This window comes from Sceloporus occidentalis, unplaced genomic scaffold, assembly GCF_023333645.1.
Source record: "Sceloporus occidentalis isolate IW3139 unplaced genomic scaffold, rSceOcc1.0.p SCAF_1, whole genome shotgun sequence".
Taxonomy (NCBI): Eukaryota; Metazoa; Chordata; class Lepidosauria; order Squamata; family Phrynosomatidae; genus Sceloporus; species Sceloporus occidentalis.
The window spans coordinates 3,329,330-3,348,652 of NW_028316981.1; positions in this window are offsets into that span (position 1 = coordinate 3,329,330).

The window sequence follows — 19,323 nt, forward strand, 5'->3', positions numbered from 1 at the left end:
ATGGTCACTTCCACCTAAGGATCCCACCACTTTCACCCCATTAACCAAATCATCCTTGTTGGTTAGGATCAGATCTAAAATAGCTGACCCCCTTGTTGCCTCTTCCACCTTTTGGACAATGAAATTGTCTTCGAGGCAAGTGAGGAATTTACTAGACCTTGAGGATTTGGCTGAGTTTGACTTCCAACAAATATCAGGGTAGTTGAAGTCACCCATCACTACTACATCTCTCCATTCTCAGTCTGACTTGGGGGTCTGTAGTAGACTCCCACCATAACGTCCTTGTTGTTTCCCTCCCCTTTAATTTTTATCCAGATGCTCTCCACCTGGCTTCTGGGATTGATGTCCTGGATCTCCTCACTGGTGTAAATGTCCCTGACATATAGGGCTGTTCCTCCGCCTTTCTTTTTTGGCCTGTTTCTCTTAAAAAGGTTATATCACAGCGTAAGAGACACCAGAGAATCCACACAGGAGAGAAACCTTATGGATGTCAGCAGTGTGGAAAGTGTTTTGCTCAAAGATCACACCTGGGGCTGCACTTGAGAGTCCACACAGGAAAGAAACCATACAAATGCCAGGAGTGTGAAAAATGTTTTGCTGACAAGTCACACCTTGTCATTCATCAGAGAGTCCACACAGGAGAGAAACTACAAATGCCAGTAATGTGGAAAATGTTCTGCTGACATAGTTTAAGATGTCACCATTTTATGATATGAAAATAGATCTGCAGAACTGCAGTCGTGATGTATGCATGGTTGTGTGACAAGGCCAGGATATCTGGTGATAAATGTCATTGAGGTGGCTTGTGTATTGAACACTGCACCTGTAGATGTATCACTGAGCATGAATAATGTAAGGCATTATGCCATGTACTGGGGAGTTGCAGCAGCCAAATGTATATAAGGCTAAGAGCAATGTCAACATTATTGTGAAGAGTGGATTATAGTTAGGGAGTCGTGGAGAGTGCAGTTGCAGTTGGTCTGTGAGTACTGTGAGAGTTCTAGTTTAGCTCTGTGTGGCTGTGAGCTACTTAGGAGTAAGAGAGTGTATTCTTCCATGCTGAAACTCTGTTCTGTTCCTGCTTCTGTAAATAGCATCTGCTTATCACCTGAAAATAAATACCTTCACCATTAATACCTGTCTGGTACGCTTCTTGATTTGCAAAGGATATCTCAAGATCTGGCACAGATACTGAAAATCACATTCACCCTCAATCCCCGTGTGACATAAGAGACACCAGAGAGTCCACATAGAGAAACCTTATGAATGCCAGTAGTGTTTTGCTCACAAGTCAACGATTGTGACTCATCACAGAGTCTACACAGGAGACAAACCATACAAATGCCAGAAGTGTGGAAAATGTTTTACTCAGAGGTCACATCATGTGTCTTATAACTGTTTTGCTTGGAAGTCAACCATTTTGAGGCATTGGAATGTTCACACTAGTGAGAAAGTGGGTGAATAAAATATTTTTTGTTTGCAAAGACAGTATAAAAATGTCGGTGCTCCCAAAAATGATTTTTCTGTTCCAAAAAGGAACGTTGGGTACTTACCGTGACACGTTCATTTCCTGCAGAGAAGGGTCCTGGCATCCTGTAATCTGGGTTTAGCTCCTCCTATTTGCTCCTGTAGGCAGGGACAATAAACAAAAGACCGCCCCCTATATAGGGAGGAGCTAGCCCCCCTGAGCCTTAGTCAATAACAAGCCAAGCGACTAGTAAGGTACTCAAGGAACTGAACTTTAGTAACATCAGCTAAGGGTTAACTAGAACACCTTAGAAAAAACTAGTCCAAGAACAAACAAGAACTCAGAAAAACCAATCCAGCAACAAGAAGAAGAACAAGGCAGGTCCACCAACAGGCAGGCAGGGTCGGAGGCCGCAGGCAGCACCCGGGTGGGCAGGATGCCAGGATCCTTCTCTGCAGGAAATGAACGTGTCACGGTAAGTACCCAACGTTCCTTTTCCCAGCAGAGAGGGTCCTGTCCTCCTGTAATCTGGGATTTACAAAAGCCCTCTCGAACTGGGAGGGAGGTGCTGCTAGGAGACTGTGGCCCCCGACACAATCTGTTGGAGGACCCTCCTTTCAAATGACGCCTCTGAGGACTGAGACACGTCCAGTTTGTAATGTCTTATGAAGGTCGAAGGCAACTTCCATGTGGCCACTCTGTAAATATCTGACAGGGAGGCGCTAGTGGTCAAGGCCGCAGAGGTAGATGCATTCCTGGTTGAGTGCACCATCAACCCCTCGGGTGGAGTGAGATCAAGAGTTCAGTAGCTCTTTTGAATAGAAGACCTGATTCACCTACTCAGAGTCGTGACTGGTACCTTGCACCCCAAAGAGCCCAGGCGAAAGGAAAAGAACATCTCAGATAACCTTAAGGTTGAAGTCCTCTTGATGTAGATTTTGAGGGCTCTGCACACATCCAATGTGTGCCAGGTCTTTCCCAAGTCCTTCTTAGGATTGGGGCAGAATGAAGGCAGGAGAATGTCCTGTGACACCTGAAAGGCTGAGTTGACCCTAGGCACAAAGGTAGGGTCTGGACGAAGGCACACTGAGACAGGCCTAAAAATACACAAGTCTTTACGTACCGACAGGGCCCCAGCTCTGACACCCATCTGGCGGAGGGAATGGCCCTGAGGAAGATGACCTTGAGGGAGAGGTGTTTGAGGAAGGCCTCCCAAAGGGACTTGATCGGCCCAACCGTCAGAGCCTTTAAGACCGTGTTCACATCCCAAGATGGAAAACGATGTCTGGTGGGCAGGCCCTGTTGGAAAACTCCCCTCCACAGCCTCTTAATGTGAGGATGGCTGCCATTCTAGCTGCTCTCGTATGGAGCAGAAACGACGTGATGGCAGACACCTGCCTTATAACCATGTTGGGTCTAAGACCCTTTTTGATGCCATCTTGTATGGAAAACCTGAAGCAGTCGGTGAGAACTTGTCTAAAAGGTGGATTATGTGATCAATCAGAATAGAACCTGATCTAATCTGGACCTGTGATGATTCCTGGGGGCAAAGCCCTGTGCGTGACTATTACTCTCAGGGGATCACTGTACAAAAAGAACTTTTTCGCTGCCACCACCCAGTGAATGAATTCCTCCCCCCACATACACTGGGACTTGTGAGGGATAGAGAGAGAGAGAGACCTAGTTTCCTTCCTTGCCAACCCCAGAACAACCAGTAGCCGAGTCAAGGCGCGTGTACAGGAGCAGAGAGACAGCAGATGCTTTTTAAGAAAGAAGTTTATTTTTAAAAAGGGATAGAATAGGATAGAAAGAATTTATATCACTCTTGCAAAGCCTCCTTGCCTTGCAGGTCAAAAGAACATAGTTACAGAGTTCATTCCAGACAAGCCATTGTTGAAAATAACAAAAGGCCTAAACGCACTAGCTAACACATTCCTAACTACTCACGGAAGATGGGATTTGTAGTCCTTTTGAGTTCCTGGATGCAGGGAGCTGGCTCCTTGCCAACTCTACCTGCATCCCTGAGTCTGTGTCTCCCAGACTCAAAGAGACATCATCTGGTTCCCCCTCAGGAGAGGATCCAGGGAGAGACAAAAGAGCGCATGGCATCAAAGGGCCTTTTAAAGATTCCCCATAGAAAGTTCTTGAATCTCGCGGTCCTACGTTCTGATTGGTCAGGTAGACCTTACATCAGCTATGATGCTACAGCTCATTAGCATGTGATGTCATCTCTCATTAGCATGTTCCTCCTCCCAGATTAACCCCTTATGGTTCAGAAGAAGTTCCCAGATGACTGAAGGACCAGTCATCACACGCCCCCCAAATCTCGGCCGGTTTGGAAGAAACTGCAAGTTGAGACCAAACTGGCTGAGATTTCAACCTGTCAAAGAGAAAGCACATAAGCATAAATGTGACACGCCCCCCAAGGTCCACTTGGCCTGGAACACTGGATCAGAGCCACCCTGGCTAGGCTGTCATCTTGATACCTGAGAAAGAAATGTAAACAGACACATAATGCACAGTATAACAACTCAAATGAGAGGTAGTTCAACAATATAGCAAGTTCAGGTAGTCCAAAGATGTGCGGTTACATTGGCCTCAGTGGCCCACTAGCCCTCTGCGGGAGAGACAGTCAGCCACAACATTAGAGGCTCCAGCCACATGTTGAATTTCAAAGTCAAAGTCTTGCAGGGATACACTCCAGCGGAGCAGTTTCTTATTTGCTCCCTGCACTGAGTGGAGCCATCGCAATGCCGCATGGTCGGTCTGGAGAGTGAATTGGCGGCCCCATACGTAAGGCTTCAGCTTGTCCAGGGCATAGACAATGGCGTAGCACTCCTTCTCCGGTATGGACCAGTTGGATTCTCTGACAGACAGCTTCTTGCTGAGGAACAGCACAGGATGTAAGAAGCCATCTGGGCCCTCTTGCATCAGGACAGCTCCAATGCCCCTGTCTGAAGCATCAGTGGCTATTGTAAAGGGTTTATCAAAATCTGGCGCCATCAGAACTGGATCAGATGTCAGAGCTCTCTTCAGGGTGTCGAAAGCCTCCTGGCACCCTTCAGTCCATTTTACTATCTTGGGTTTCTTTGAACCCGTGAGGTCTGTCAGAGGAGCTGCAATCTGGCTGTAGTGTGGTACAAACCTCCTGTAGTATCCCGACAAGCCAAGGAAGGATTGGACTTGTTTTCGGGACTTTGGTCTTGGCCAGTCCTGAATCACCTCGACCTTCGCTTGCAAAGGTGTGATAGTCCCTTGGCCTACCTCATGACCGAGGTAGGTCACCCTCTCCAGCACAAACTGGCACTTCTTGGTCTTGATTGTAAGGCCAGCCTCCTGAATGCGCTGAAAGACAGTCTCTAAATGTTTCAGATGGTCTTCCCAGGAGTCAGAGAAGATCGCAATGTCATCTAGGTAGGCCACAGCAAAGTCTCCATAGCCCCTCAACAGGGAGTCGACTAGCCTCTGGAAAGTCGCTGGAGCGTTGCGAAGTCCAAATGGAAGCACATTGAACTCGAACAAGCCCATATGGGTGACGAACGCAGTGCGGTGTTTGGATTCTTCAGCTAGAGCAACCTGCCAGTAGCCTTTGGTCAAGTCTAGAGAAGACAGATACTTGGCACGTCCCAGCTTTTCTAAGAGTTCGTCCACCCTAGGCATAGGGTACTGCTCAGGACGTGTCACAGAGTTGAGTTTCCTGTAGTCCACACAGAACCGGATCTCTTTACCTCCTTTCTTAGGCACCAATACAACAGGTGATGCCCAATTGCTCCGGGAGGGTCGGATGATCCCCATCTCGAGCATTTCGTTGATCTCTTTTTCAATTGCTTGCTTTGCCACTGGAGACACTCGTCGAGGCTGTTCGGCCGAAGGTCGGGTGTCATCCGCCGCTACTACATGTTGAGGATCCATGGTCAAGCCAGGTACTGGAGAAAACAGGGAAGCAAACCTGGATGTTAGCTGGGTGAACTCGGCGCGTTGAGTTGCGTCGAGTCGTGTGGGAAGTTGAATGTCCTCCAGGTTGCCGCCTTCCCTTTTATCGTAGAACGCTCCTTCCGGCCACTCTTCGTCCTCCGCCTCTGGATCCTCGAGGGCAAGAAGGTAATGCGGCCTCTCATGAAAGGGTTTAAGAGAATTGACATGATAGACCTTTGGCTTGAGACCGGTGTCAGGGAGCTGTATAAGGTAGTTCACAGTGCCCATGCGCTCAAGCACTGTGGCTGGGCCCATCCAGGAAGTTTCCAGTTTGTTAGTCCGTGAGGCCTTTAGGACCATGACCTGGTCACCAGGCTGGAAGCACCGCTCTCTGGCAAACTGGTCGTACCAAGCCTTTTGATCTTGTTGTGCCTGTCTGAGATTGTCGTGAGCGTCTTGCCACGTTGTCCTAAGCGTGTTTTGCAGCTTTGTGACAAAGTCTACCACATCAGTTTGTTGTGAAGGTTGGTCGCCCTCCCACTGTCTGCGCACCAGCTGCAGTGGCCCTTTCACCTCGTGACCATAGACTAGCTCAAAAGGTGAATAGCCCAAGCTAGGATGTGGGACGGATCTGTAGGCAAAAAGGAATTGCTGAAGAGCCAAGTCCCAATCATTGGAGTGTTCATCCACAAACTTTCGTATCATGGTCCCTAAGGTAGAGTGAAAACGTTCCACGAGGCCATTTGTCTGGTGGTGATACGGGACCGAAGTGAGGTGTTTCACTCCATGTGTCTCCCAGAGACGATCCATGGCCTTGGACATAAAGTTAGTGCCGGCATCTGTCAGAATCTCCAAAGGCCAACCCACTCTAGCAAAGATGTCCGTCAATGCTTGGGCTACAGCCTTGGCTGAGATCGCACCCAGTGGGACAGCTTCTGGCCACCGTGTGCAAAAGTCCACCAACGTGAGGATATATTGTTTGCCCCTGGCAGTTTTCCGGGGAAGAGGCCCTAAAATGTCCACTGCCACTCTCTGAAAAGGTACCTCTATGATTGGTAGTGGTTGTAGAGGAGCCTTTGTTGGATCTTTGGAGGTTCCCACTCGTTGGCAGACCAGGCAGGATCGGACAAAGATGGCCACATCCTTGTTCATCCCGTCCCAAAAGAAAGCCTTCTTAAGCCTGTCCTTCGTCCGTGTAACTCCCGCATGGCCACTAGGGTGGTCATGTGCCAGGCTGAGTAGTTTGGCCCTGTATGTAGCTGGGACCAATAGTTGTCTTAGCGGTGCCCAGTCGTCCTTAAAGTCCTTAGGCCAAAATTCACGGTAGAGCAGGCCATCTACCACCACAAACTTACTGCGGTCCTTTGAAGAAGTGGTATGTGACTCACCCCTCGCCAGGGACCACGCTGCCTGCAAAGTTGAATCCAATTGTTGTTCCTTCTGGAACTGTTCCCTTGAGACCGGAGCTGGCTGCTCCTCCACAGAGGGCAGAGCTGGGAGTTCTCCAGTTGTAGGTGAAGTGTTGTCCCCATTTGGGACAGGAGTCGGCGCCACAACGTCCGCTGGTGGCGACATATCCTGGTGTGGTTCAGGGACATCCAGTGGCTGTGGTTGCTGCGCAGCGGCCACGGCTGCTGGGACCACATCTGCCCGAGGCGCCTCCTGTGTTGCACTGGCATGACTGGGCTGCCTGGGTTCGCTGTGGCTTCGCCGTGGTCTGGGACGGCGCGTGGAACTGCGCTGCGCCTCCTGGACATGGCGGTGTAGGTCCTCCCCCACAAAGGCAGGGCATTCATAGTCGCTGTATATTGCAAACGTCCAGAGTCCCGTCCATCCCCTGTATTTAATTGGGACTCTCGCCGTAGGCAGCAGACTCGGTGGTGCCCTGAAGCCTTTTAATAGAACCTTGGTGTCGTTGTCGATGAGGTCAGGGTCCACAAAGGATCGATGCAGGGCTGAGATCTGTGCGCCTGAATCCCTGTATGCTACCACCTCCTTGTCACCCACCCACAGGGTGTGTCTGAGGTGAACAGGAATCATGGAGGGATCAGGATCTACTGTTGCACCAGACTCAGCCACGTGAGCTTCGGCCTGAGCCATAACATTTATTGTTGTAGGGTTCTGTGGGCATTGGGCCCTAATATGGCCTAATTGTCCACAAGAATAGCATTTAGGCGCCTCTTTGGCCTTAGGTTTGCCTTGTGAGGACGATGAAGGTTGTTGCGATGCTTGTGGCTGAGACGCTGGAGACTGACGGGTTTGTGGCTGAGAAGGCTGCGACTGGCGGGGGGTTTGGGAAGGATTCGGTGTAGCAGCCTTGGAATGTTGAGGCTGAGAGATGTCCTTGCGTTGAAAGAGATGTCCAGGCTGCCCCTTTTTGAGATATCCAGCACCGGGCACTGGAGGTTGGGCTCGCTTGAGGTCCAGGTATGCATCTGTCACCTCTGCCGCTTCTTGCAGTGTCTTGGGGTCCTTGTCCAACACATGATGGACCACGTCAGGAGGAAAAGAAGTCAAGAATTGCTCCAGATCCATGCGAAAGAAGACCTCTTCCAGCGAAGTTATCTTAGCTACCTGCACCCAAAGTTCTCTGTTGCGTTGTATCGCATAAGCCAGGTCGACGGCGGAAGTGTCTGGCTTCTTGTGTGTGTCCCTGAAGCGTCTTCTGGCTGCTTCCGGGGTGATACCAAGGCGTTGGCGCGCCTTCCGTACGAAGAGCTGAAAGTTCTGCATCTCCCCCCGCGGCATACTGGTTTCCACATCTCGGAGAACCCCGGAGATCTGGGGCCGAAGTTCGTTCATATACTGATCCTCCGCGACCCCGTGGAGTTCACACGTCCGCTGAAAACTTTCCAGGAAGCTTTCAAAATCATCGCCGTTCCTGTAAAGGGGAAACCGGCGAGGCGGTTCAAGCCGCACTGATGCTGGGGCAGGTGTAGGTGGGTCCTGGCTGCGATTAGCAAGGAGGTCGACCATTTGGCGCTGTAGAGCCTCGTTACGTTCAGCCAACTGCCGATTTTGCTCAGCCATTTGGCGTTGTTGAGCCTCGTTACGTTCAGCCAACTGCTTATTTTGTTCAGCCATTTGACGCTGTTGCTCAGCCACCTCCTGGCGGCGCTGTTCAGCGTCCTGGCGGCGCTGTTCAGCGACGTCGCGCCGCATCTCTGCGAACATTTTCTGCTGCATGTCCGTGAACATTTTCATCATGTGAGTCCACCCATCCACGTGGGTTGGGGATGGTGGGCCCGGAGACGGAGAAGCAGCTGTCTCGTCCTCCCTTGAGGTGTGTTGGGTTTCATCAGCCATGGTAGTGACCTTGCCAGAGCGTAGGTGCATAGACTAAACAACTAACTATGAAGTATAACGCGAAAGGCCACTAATAAAAACAACAAACACAATGGCTTGCAGGGATTGAGCATGCAGAACAACTGGTCTGCTGTGAGTCAGAGAGAGAAGAGGGAAAAGAACACAAGCAGTTCAGGCTAGCTTCCGCCCTGCAGTTCTCCGACTCTGCCACTAGATGCTGTTCCCTGGCAACAGTAGCCACAGGAAAAAACTGGTCCGTTTGAAGCCCACTGACCCCTCCTTCCTTCCCCTAGCTAGAGAAAAGAAACAGCCCCTCCTTGAGTGAGCTAGAGCCCCCCTCCCCTTTCCTTAGTCAGAAAGAAAGAGAAAGACCACAGCAACAGGAAATTTCCCTTTTGGTCCTGCAAAGAGGCCAAGCAGTTAATGGCACCTTTTATTGCCCTTTGCCAGCCAGGCAAGAGGATCAAAGGGATCTCTGTGTTGCCCCTAGCAACCCCTCCTTGATCCCCTCCTCCCCTTCCTTGGAGAGAGAGAAAAGAAAGAGAAAAGGAAGAGAGAGAAAAAAAAATCACTGGCGACTTCGCAATGTCTTTGTCTCCAGCGCACCTTTAGCAAAGTGATCAGCTCATAGCTTTTTTAGCAAGCTTGATCTCTGCCTGGTAGGTTTAAAGGGATGCTGTGGGCAGAGCCACCCCCCTTTCCGCAACCAGCTCAAACACACACACAGGCAACAGGAGCCACCCGACCCTACCCCCTCCTCTCACCAAGGAAAGAGAGCAGGAAAGAAAACAAAACTCAAGCCTCTGTTGAGTTTGAAAAGGCTCCCTCATCCCAGAGCAAAGAACAGAGGAACGTCAAGTGAAAGAGCCAGCACTATTTCCTTAGCCCTTCGGCAGTAGAGCACAAGTGAGATAGTGTGGGGAGAGATAGAGAGAAAGAGAGAAGAGAACTTCTTCAGAGCATCAAACTGAAAGCCATCTCATCTCCAAAAGCGGAATACACTCTTGCCCCCGCAAGCAATGTTTCCAACAGTCCGAAAACCACCGCTGCCAACCATGTGATGATTCCTGGGGGCAAAGCCCTGTGCGTGACTATTACTCTCAGGGGATCACTGTACAAAAAGAACTTTTTCGCTGCCACCACCCAGTGAATGAATTCCTCCCCCCACATACACTGGGACTTGTGAGGGATAGAGAGAGAGAGAGACCTAGTTTCCTTCCTTGCCAACCCCAGAACAACCAGTAGCCGAGTCAAGGCGCGTGTACAGGAGCAGAGAGACAGCAGATGCTTTTTAAGAAAGAAGTTTATTTTTAAAAAGGGATAGAATAGGATAGAAAGAATTTATATCACTCTTGCAAAGCCTCCTTGCCTTGCAGGTCAAAAGAACATAGTTACAGAGTTCATTCCAGACAAGCCATTGTTGAAAATAACAAAAGGCCTAAACGCACTAGCTAACACATTCCTAACTACTCACGGAAGATGGGATTTGTAGTCCTTTTGAGTTCCTGGATGCAGGGAGCTGGCTCCTTGCCAACTCTACCTGCATCCCTGAGTCTGTGTCTCCCAGACTCAAAGAGACATCATCTGGTTCCCCCTCAGGAGAGGATCCAGGGAGAGACAAAAGAGCGCATGGCATCAAAGGGCCTTTTAAAGATTCCCCATAGAAAGTTCTTGAATCTCGCGGTCCTACGTTCTGATTGGTCAGGTAGACCTTACATCAGCTATGATGCTACAGCTCATTAGCATGTGATGTCATCTCTCATTAGCATGTTCCTCCTCCCAGATTAACCCCTTATGGTTCAGAAGAAGTTCCCAGATGACTGAAGGACCAGTCATCACAGGACCTATGGCAGCTTCCAGCCTATCACTGATCACCTTGTCAACTGGTTATAGCAATGAAGGTGATATTAAGGTGATTTCACTTGTAGCAATTAAGACTTACCGCTCAGAAAGAGGAATGTTAATGTCTGACCTCCAACTAATATTTCAAAACGATGTGCAGTTCTTTACTGGAACATCTGTGTACCTGTGTAAAATAAGACTAATTCCATGGTTAGGCAAGGGAGACACTGAATTAACCTTTACCTCGCAGACATTGGTGAGTCCATGCAGAAACGTGGATGCACTCTGTGTTAACAGGGCCTGTGGTCAGAATTAAATCTGATTTCATCTGAGGATGAACTTGTCTAGAGGCTTCAAAAATCACCCCAACTCCATGTAGCAGACTATCATCAACCTGTATGAAGGCTGAGGGGTCTCCCGGCTGAATGAACTGCTGATTAAGGAGTAATGAAATGGGAACAGAAGGCTTGGCAAGGATAGCCCTCTGGTATCGAATTTCGAGGGGAGAATCTTCTCCACAAAAAGGATCTGTCAAAGGAAAACAAACCTAAATTTTAAATAGTATAGTGAGCCCTCGATATGTACTGGAGTTGGATTCAGGACTTTGCATGGATACCAAATCCATGGAAGCTCAAGTCACATAAAATATAATCACGTAGTAAAATGGAGTCTCCTATATAAAATAGTAAAATCACAGTTTGCTGTGTTGTATTTTTGTTTTGTTTGTTTTTGGAATATATATATATATATATATATATATATATATATAGAAGCTGAGGGCATATAAGTGGCTGGTGTAAATCTCTATATGGAGCTGTATGGTATATTAAATCTGAGCATTTGTGCTAGCAGAAAACAAGGCATAGGCACTAGGAAGTCCGTTTTTCCAGCCTCAAAAGGTAGACAATTGTGTTGTTTGGAGCAGACCATGCCATGAAAACCCAATCAGGGATAAGACTCACCCACACAGCTGCTAACATTATAACAATAAAATCATAGAATCATGGAGTTGGATGAGACCACAAGGGCCATCAAGTCCAACCCCCTGCCATGCAGGAAATCACAATCAAAGCATGCCCAACAGTATGCAAAGGAATCTTGTAGCACCCTGAGACCACTAAAGAAAGGAGATTAGCAGCATGAACCTTCATGGTCTTGAGCCCAATTCATCATATGCATGATAGATCCTGTTACAATAGGCTTTCCAAGCCAGGCAGCAGTTGAATGGCAAGCCCACCAGCAGGCATTCTTACTTAAAATGTAACTATCTAGACAAGGTAAGAGGTAATTGTGATTTTTGTGGCAGACCCCTCAGGGCTATGTAGGATGTCTGAATGGGATTTGAAGCAACCCCTTAGTAGAGAAACCCGATTATATTGTTTTAAAATATTCATGGAGGAAGGGTTTTTTTCTCGTCCCCATGGAGAGGAGGCGGTTTGTCTGTTTTTGATAAGAATTTTTCTTAAGCCCCTGTAAATAATAATAATAAATAAAAGATTTATTTATATACCGCCCTTCGGAACATCAGGGCAGTTTACAACAATATAGAACAATACAATCACAACAAGTGCAAAGTTACATAATATACAATAATACAATTACAACAAAATGCAAAGTTATACAAAATAAATACAGCAAAATACAAAACAGTGTAAACCCACCCCTCCCTCCATACAATAATAATCCATACAACCATACAGCAATAGTCCAAAATAAAACATCCACAGTAATACATAATTCAAGGAAATAAAACTCTAAAAACCATACTATAGCTGGATGGCAATATACATCATCAAAGGGGCTAGAATGACATTGGTGCTCATGGGGAAAACACAATCCATGAGCATATAAACCCCATACACAGACAATGTAAAAAAGCTGCAACAGAGTAAGACTACTTCCCAAGTCAATCCTCTGTAGCAGACGCAGCTATTGGGTCCCTGCCCCCCCGTCCCCTGCGGCCGTGCATAGTTGCGCAGCTGCAGCTGTGAGTCCGTCGGCGGCAAGTCCTGGGTGGGTGCGCAGCTGCGCAGGTGGAATGCTCTCCCAGGCAGCCGCTCCAGCAACAGCGGCAACAAACACAGTCCTTCGGGGCCTTAGAGGGGGCAGGACGGGGAGGTTCCCCAGCGAGCTGGGTTTTATGGCGTGTCCCTGCCACCGACACGCCCCTCCCCGGCTCCCCCTCAGGTGTTCCTGGTCTCCCTCGGTCCTGGCAGCGCTGCTGTGAGTCCGTTGGCGGCAAGTCCTGGGTGGGTGCACAGCTGCGCAGGTGGAATGCTCTCCCAGGCAGCCGCTCCGGCAACAGCGGCAACAGTATTAGTGAAAACCATCCCATGGAAGAAACTGTATTTTTTAGTTTCTTCCCTTTAACAGACATCTCTCCAAGAAAGAAGGGAAGGCAAGGGGAGCCACTTCTTCTGAGGCTAGCTGACTGAGGTTCACTGTGTTTTATAACAGGAACATAACCCTTTTGCCACTAAAATGGAGTTTGGTTGGTCACCTTAATCCAATATATCTATCACCTCATATGAGATGTTTTTCCCAAAGATCCTCAATGCATGTAAGCATCAGAGGTCTGATGAGTGACCAGAGGCCTTCTCCTTGCTTGAGTCATCTTGTTTATTAGCATTTAAATGAATCTGTACTGTTAAAGCTTATGTTCTTAATGAGAAGTACTATGGCTGATAACAGTTTGCACAAAGGAGGTAGAACCATGTGCTCATCCTATGTCTTTGGTTGTTCCAGCTAAGACAAAAAGGCTCTGGCCCCAAGGGAGACAGAGATGGAGGCCCATGAGGAAGGAAGAAAAATCATTATGTTGGCTTATGACTAGCCCCTTCCCTTGTTGAATTAGTTTCCAGGCATCTTCTCTGGCCTGGAAAAAGGAGAGGGGTGTGAGCAGAAACAGCACAACTCAAACCTCATAGGCTAAAAGTAATAAAATGAACACCAGAAAAGGTTAACCAGTATCTCTTTAAATCTGAGCCCCCAGACCTGTTGATGTGGGGGCTCTCCCCTCCTTTATTTGTCCCATCAAGGGAGGCTGCCTGGGCAGTAGCTTCTTCCAAGCACTGAGGAAGCTGCTCTTAAGTTAGCAGTGACTGAAGACCATTGCTAATCATGGGTAGATAGCTGCATATGGCCTGTAGTGTAGCCCTGATATTCACAGGGTGTTTTGTTTTCTTTATGTTAGAAACAGCCCCAACTTCAAGCTGGGGTTTACAAGCTTAGCCCTTTTAATCTCAGGCAGGCTTTATAGTAACCTGGCTGTATTATAGAAGCTGGCTTGGTCCTCAACTCCCTTCCCACTTGCATAGGTAGCTGGGAAGGGCAGAGGGGCTGCTGTGGGACATGGCTCCACATTTACCTGAGGTATGTCTGTATCCTGAGAAAGGATAATCTCTGATGGAAAGGAGAGGCCAAGCGCTCAAGCTGCTCTCTCAAGAGTGCCACAGTTTGGGGCAGCCAAACACAATTGGGGGTGAAGGGAACTCTCCACCCATGATATCCACAAGTGGTTTTCCCCTTTTTTGTTGTTGTACTTTTTGAGGAGGGAACACAGGAGGATTTGTATCCATGTGCTCTCTCATAGTATCCTTGGGTTGGAAGAGACCCCAAGGGCCATCCAGTCCAACCCCATTCTGCCGTGCAGGAACTCTCAATCAAAGCATTCCCGATAGATGGCCCTCCAGCCTCTGTTTAGAAGTGGGTGGCAGAGGCCATGCTCTCTCTGGGGAGGACATGAAGCCACTTTGTGTTTTGTTGTGGGATGCTCTGTGGCAGCCAAAAAGACCATATTAGAGTTGGAAGCTTCAGCTCCTGCTGGGCCAAGTCCAGCTTTCTTTACAGCCATGCGGCTGTACAACATAGAGGAGGAGTCCTCTGCCTCCTTATAGACCATCTCATTATAAGAATTCAAAATGAAAGTGCAGGAGCCCTGGCAACACCACCATGTGTTTCCCAGTCTGCAAAAGGATCCCCCAAACCTGTTGGGGTCCTGGGTGCCATTGGGGCCAGAGATGGGAAGGAAGGGGGAGACCAAGGGTTTATGCTCCCATCTGCCCTCCTGGCAGAGTCCCAAACCTTATGCTAGGCATAGTGCCTGCAATGGCCATGGCAGAGGCCTCATGGCAATGCCTGCCCTGAGCGAGGGCATTAGATCTGGCAAAGGTTCTTTGGTGGCTAGAGAGAGAGGTTCCCTGGTACTCACCCTTCTCCTGTGTCTTCTGGCTGGCTTGCCTCTCTGACCTTGGCCGTTTCAGGCTGGGCAGAGGTGATGCAGAGAAATCCTTTGCCATGGCTTTGGCTGGCCTGTCCTCTGAACTCTGGCTGGGCAGAGATGCCGAGGAGGGAAGTTTCCAAGACTTCTGGCCAGTTTCCTCACTGATCCCTGGCCTTAAACAGGCTGGGCAGAGGTGATGTGGAGAAACAGAGACATGGAGGGGATACCCCTCACCATCTGTTCCCACGGCTCCCATGTGCTGCAATGCTGTTTGCAGAAATCTCCTGTGCTCCCACCATGAAAGGGGGTAGCTTTGGAGGAGAGGGAGAATCATTGGCAAAGCCAAGACCTTTCTCCAATCCTGGGAGCCCTTGCCATATTAATTCTTTCTTCATGCTTCCAAGGAAGCAAGAGAAACGAAGAGAAGAAAAGGACTGGAGTGGCTGTAGTAAAGAAGCTGCAGAGCAACAGCAAACACATCCCAATAGGTCTCTCTGAAGCCAGCTCCCTCTGTTGCGCTGGCAGACCCTGAGCTAGGGAAGCCTGAGCTAAGGATGACCCTTAGCCAGTGCTCTTGGGGTCCTCTGCCATAGCCACCACCAAGGAAGGGGGGAAAGGCAGGAGAGAGGAGAAGAAGAGAAGGCCAAGAAACTCTCAAACCGCTTTCGGAGAAAGGAAAAACCTTGCTGGCTCGAAGAGACACATCCTGCTAGGAGCATAGGCAGGAACAAGACTGGGGCTCAGGGGGGCTAGCTCCTCCCTATATAGGGGCCGGTATTTTGTTTATTGTCCCTGCCTACAGGAGCAAATAGGAGGAGCTAAACCCAGAATACAGGAGGCTAAGACCCTGTCTGCTTGGAAATGAGGCTGTCATACTTTGGCCACATCTTGAGAAGGCATGACTCCAATTGCTTCTTTCCAAACACCCTCTCTTCCCCGTGAAGAAAATCCACCCTTCTGGAAATGAGCCCTGGGTGCATCACTCTCATCCTTCTTCCTGTTTAACTTAGCAAGAAGTTGCCCCACTACTTTTTCTTTTTTTGCAAACCTCTAATTTGCCCCTGAATGAGAATCCCAGATAAAGATTGGAAAGGAGTTGGGTATATATATATATACCGGAAGCTAACAGACAGCCAATGTAGTGATTTTAAAATAGGTGTAATATGGTCGAACTTGGATTTTCCAGCAACCAGTATGGCTGCCATGTTTTGTGTCAATTGGAGCTTCCGGATGTGGCACAAAGGTTGCCCCATGTAGAGTGCATTGCAGAAATCAAGGCAAGAGGTTACTAGAGCATGTACAACAGTTTCTAGGTCCCGCTGCTCCAGGTAGGGGCGCAACTGGCGTATCAGCCGAAGCTGATAACAGGCACTCCTGGCTGTTGCATCAATTATTGTTATTTATTGTTTTTCTAAACCCTGAGGACTTTTCTTAATGAACAGCCACATAAATAAGATGACCAACAGGAAATATCTAAGTTGTTTTAAACTATACTTTTATTTTCTTAAAGCTACAAGGGAGAGTTTTGCTTTGTTGTGTAGTATTCAATCATTTTCTATTTCTCTAATGTAATGGAATGTTCTCCATTACGTGAAGCATGAGGCAGGCAGCTGTCTCTGCCAATGCAGAATTCAAATGTGCCTAGGATTCAAACTATTCAAAAGTAATGTGATCTAAATTAATGTGATTAAGCCTCCAAATTTCAAATATTTATTCAATGAAACATATGTACTACACAGGGAAAAAAGGAACCTACATCTACATTCCAAAGAATGAATATTTCATTTGGATTAAACGAGACCGTTGGATTAATTAAATGCAGGGTTTTTTTTAATCGAAGCCTTAAATATTTAAGGCTATCAAAATGCACACACACTTGCTGCCACAACAGCAGCAGTAAACACACAGAATTATAGAGTTGGAAGAGACCACAAGGGCCATCCAGTCCAACCCCCTGCCATGCAGGAAATCCAAATCAAAGCACCCCCATGATATTTAAACAGGGCTATCATATCATCTCTTAACCAAAAGTCCAAGAGCTTCTTATCTGCCAGACCTAAATCACTCCGCCACTTCGTCAGGTACGTAACTATGGGTCATTAGGTTGAGTGAAGTGTGTGTGTGTGTCAGGTGCCTTGTGGCTACTTTCTAAGTCTCCCTTCTCACCTATTCAGCCATTCTGTGTTGGCAGGTTGCTTCTGGGCAGTTGCCACAGAAGAAATGAAAGCCTGGATGGCTCTTTCCCCTCCTGTGCTCATCTGGACTCCTTTCACTCATCAGGGCTGCGTTCTCTCTTCCTCCTGCTCACTGGCTTTCCCTTTTGCTCCCCTCCCACCCGATGGCTGGCTCACTCCCTTGCCGGCTATAAGGAACCTTGAAGAAAAGACTGTCAGAATGTTCCCATTTCACAAAAGTTACATTAATTTCTTCTAGAGGAGGGAGCACGCTTGTTTTCTGCTGCTCCAGAGACTAGGACCAGGAGCAATGGGTGCAAGCTCCAGGAAAGGACATTCCAGCTCAACATTAGGAAGAACTTCCTGAGTAAGGGCTGTCCGACAGTGGAACAAACTCCTTCCTCGGAGTGTAGTGGAGTCTCCTTCCTTGGAAGTCTTTAAGCAGACGCTGGATGGCCATCTGTCACAGGGGATGCTTTGATGGAGAGTTCCTGCATGGACTGGATGGTCCTTGCAGTCTCTTCCAGCTCTATGATTCTAACTGGGGATAAAGAAGTTTGAAAGTCACTAGTGAGGCTTTTTCCCCCCAGAGGCTTGGAAGGGGTGAAATAAAACTCAGACTAGCCCCCTTTCCCTCCCCCTTTTTCATAGAAGAAGCTAAAGAAAAAGTGTCTCAGGGAAGGAGTCCAGGAAGCCCAGGGACTCCTTCCTTCCTGGCCAGTCGTTTTCCTCCTTCCCTCCCTCCTTCCATCTTTTCTTTCCTTCCTTCCCTCGTTTCCTTTCCCTTCTTCCTTCCTTCCCTCTTTCTTACCTTCCTTTCTTTCAAGGGGAATTTATGCTGCCTCTTTATTCCTTTATTTCCAGGGGAGCCTCTTCCTTTTGTCTCCTCCCCCCCCCAAAAAAAAAAACATCTTTGGGAGCCAGCCTGGCCCAGGGTTGCAATTTGGGTTCCAACTCTGGGGTCCTGGGTTCAAGTCCTGGCTTGGCCCTGGAGTCTCACTTGGGGGAGAGTGTCCTTGGGCAAGAAGTCACACTCTCTCAGCCTCAGGGCAAGGCAAGGGCAAGCCGCCTCTAAGACAAACCACGCCAAGAAAACCCCAGGAGAGGGTCCCCTGTGGGCCTCCATGAATCGGAAAGGACCTGAAGGCAACACAACAACAACAACCACAACAACTGCCCCCAATCCCTTCCCCTGGGACCCTCCTCCTCCCAGGTTCCTTTGCAGGAAAGAAAGGAAGAAGGAAGCCCCTCTCCCTCCTCCTCTTCCAAGGAGCAGCGAGAGCAGATTCCTAGAGAGGCAGGAATGCTAGTAATGGGGGGAGAAGAACATGAGGGAGGGACCCCCTCTGACCTCATTTCCGGTGGGGGGGGTAGAAGGGGGTCTTTCTCAGCCTCTTTGTCGGGGAGGAGGAAGGTAAGTTAATGGAGGGGCCCCAAATTCCCCAGCAGACTCTGGGCCGGAGGAGAAGCCCCTTCGAGGCCAGCCCTCCCCCTCCCCCTCCCCCTCCCCCTCTGGGGGCGTCTGGGGGGGTCAGAGAGAACAAGGCAAACCTGCGCAACTGGCAGTAGGTAGGAGCCAACAAAGGATGCTTTGATGGAGAGTTCCTGCATGGCAGAATGGGGCAGGGCTGGACGGGCCCTTGGGTCTCTTCTGACCCTGATCTCCCTCCCAGGTTGCCCCCCAGGAAGGCGGAGGCTCTCCCTAATCATTTCCAGAGAGACACAGCCGGACTTAGAGAAAGGGGAGCCCACAGTTTTCAAATGAATGAACTCTAATGGAAAAGCAGCCTTCAGGGGAGGGAGGGAGGGAGGGAGGGAGGGAGGCGGCCTTTTGCCTGGAGTCTCGGAAAGGAGGGAGGAGGGGTGGATCGGGGGGGGGTTGCGGAGGGAGCAAAGAGCCCAAGGAGGCAAAGCCAAGAAGGGAGCCACCAGAAGGAGGAGCCAAACTGAATCTGCCCCTAGCTTTTATTACCCTCCCCCCATAGAAAGCCCCACAAGGAAGATAAAAAGGCAGTAACCCCCCCCCCCCCGTTCTCTACAACAGCCCCAGTTGGGAGGGAGACTCCTGCTTTTAATCCTCTGTTGCCCCACTTTTCCACCTGCTTTTCCAATGGCCCAGTCTCCCTCCTCCTCCTCCTCCTCCTCCTGCTGCCACTTGCCCCTTTGGGCGCTGCTTGCTTTTGTTGCTCCAAACTGAGTCCAGAATGAGTCCAAAGTAGATCAGGCTCAGGAGAGGAAGGAGCAGGGCCTCTTCCTTTCTCCCAAGGCTCAGGCAAAGCAAATGTCTGTAGCTTCTCCATCTTCCAATATTCTTCTTCACTGATAACATCGGCCATCTTGACTATCCTAATAATAATAATAATAATAATAATACAATTTATTCCTATCCTGCCCCT